Raw genomic sequence first — 2,381 nt, forward strand, 5'->3', positions numbered from 1 at the left:
GCCTTTAATACCATTCTTTGTATATTTTGCTAAACCCTGAAGAAGTAAAATAAACAAGATTATATAATGTTTCAACAAACATTTATGTAATTTTCGCAGTTATTTGAGGAAACGCGTGTATGTTTTTCATAAAGCATTAAATACCATGCTGTCTGTTTTGTATACTATAGACGCACACACACACACACGCACGCACGCACGCACGCACGCACGCACACATACACACACACACTCGCACGCACGCACGCACACATACATACACACACACACACATACACACGGACTCCCATGATTTCTTTATGACGAAACACACAACAATATGGAATGACCAACATTATGACCATACCTCATAGGCATAGTCGGTAGTTCATCGAAAGATGTAGTCGCACATACAACTGTAGAAACATCGCAGCTCCTGCCTCTACTATAACTTCGGTTCCACTGTAAATACGAACTTGGGAGACGTCAATTGTCGCAGGAGAACGTAACAACTCGGACGTCGTAACACAATGTCCTCCGTTTATCCGCGATTCAAATAAGACCGAGTTTTGGTTTATACATGAGGGAAAATGAGTGCAAACGTAAAACTTGTAAATTTCGGCTTTCAGATGTAAAACTAACAGAATATTATCATTGACTGCAACAGAATATTGTAGGAAAGATATAACAGAATGCTAGGAACGATGTGACTTCTATTAGGTTGATCTCGTGACTATTTACATAGTTTTAAGCCGAAGGAGGATTATCTAAAAGTAGATTTCAGGTAAAACAATAATCCGCTGGACGTTTGACATTTAAACGATTCGATGAGGATTATTTATATGTCTGACCGACATATTAATTCAGATTCTACTTTCGCCGTACCAGAGAGCTTGGAATAGTGAGACACACACACACACACACACACACACACACACACACACACACACACACACACACACACACACACACACACACACAATTACACACAGAGACAGACATAAATATGTACATGTACATTTATTAACTACAAGATTTGATAAAAGATCGAAGCAGGTGCAAGCTGAAAGGAGTACGGGAATAAAAAAACGTGTGAAAAATGGAAAAAAAGAAAATTCAAATATAAAAGTCAGCACAGCAGAGGAACTAGAAACCTCCGAGTGCTAGTTGTGAAAACCGATAAAGATCATGTTCATCATGACCACTAAGTCGAGTAATCTCTCTCACTCGTCCTCCTCCATTTTACACGCGCATGCTCAGAACAGGCCCCTGCACGCAAACTTTTTACGTCTCTTTTATCCACATTTCAATAAATTTACTGAAAGCAGGACTTCCGGCTCTTTCCTTCTCAAACGAAACTTGAAAAAGTTGATAAGAGACTGGTCAAAGAGGAAAGTATTTGTCTTCATCCTTTTTAATGTTGTTCACCATGTCTTTCACCACGCAACCGCTTTCGCCAAAATCATTAGGTAGAGATCTTTACATGTGGCTCAGATGATAACTGAATCCGTCCTATCAAGAAACACTTTCGACACAATTTTACGAAGAAGTGCCCCCGTGTGTAACCTGACTGGCAAAGGGGACAGCAATTCCTTGTCTGCAGAGTTTCTGTCGAACCGGTAATAACCTCTCCCTAAGGGATTTCTGGGGATTATCTATAGACGCAGGTCCCACAGTTAATAAATAGATCAGTAGTTTTCATCGATACTCCTAGTTACTGCCAGAATGTCCTCGATCTTGTATTATGTATGTATATATGTATATATGTATGTGTTATATATATATATATATATATATATATATACATACATACACGCGCATGACACACGTATTCAGTGGTGCGAAAACATCCTGACCTACTTAAGATACAATTGATTGTAATAAAATAATCATTTCCCTTAAAGTCTGGAAAGGTCACTTTAACTTTAATTGATCTCTGATCCCTTGTTTGTATATATATATATGTATGTGTATGTGTGTGTGTGTGTGTGTGTGTGTATTTAATTATATGTATATATATATATATATATATATATCATAAGGTTTTAAAACTTTTAAATTTTCATATTCAAAAGAGACAGAGACTTCAAATTCGATATATCGATTTATTCACCACTCTATGTTAACATTTCTGTGCCAAACTTATCCAGTGACTGGTCCATTGGATTTAGACGTTTGGCACTTCTTCAGGAGTGGTTACCGTTCGAACAAAACACGAAAAAACACATACATAACTATTATTAGGTCCTTAGGACGTCGTTATCTTTCGTCTTTGTTATTATAGGGGAGATAACTCCTTAATTTTCTATTTTTATTGCTCTCCTGTGGATTTCCACTAGATTAATTAATTATTTTGTTTATTTCTCTTTACTATACTATATTACCCGTATACATATGCATAC

This window comes from Octopus bimaculoides, chromosome 2, assembly GCF_001194135.2.
Source record: "Octopus bimaculoides isolate UCB-OBI-ISO-001 chromosome 2, ASM119413v2, whole genome shotgun sequence".
Classification (NCBI taxonomy): domain Eukaryota; kingdom Metazoa; phylum Mollusca; class Cephalopoda; order Octopoda; family Octopodidae; genus Octopus; species Octopus bimaculoides.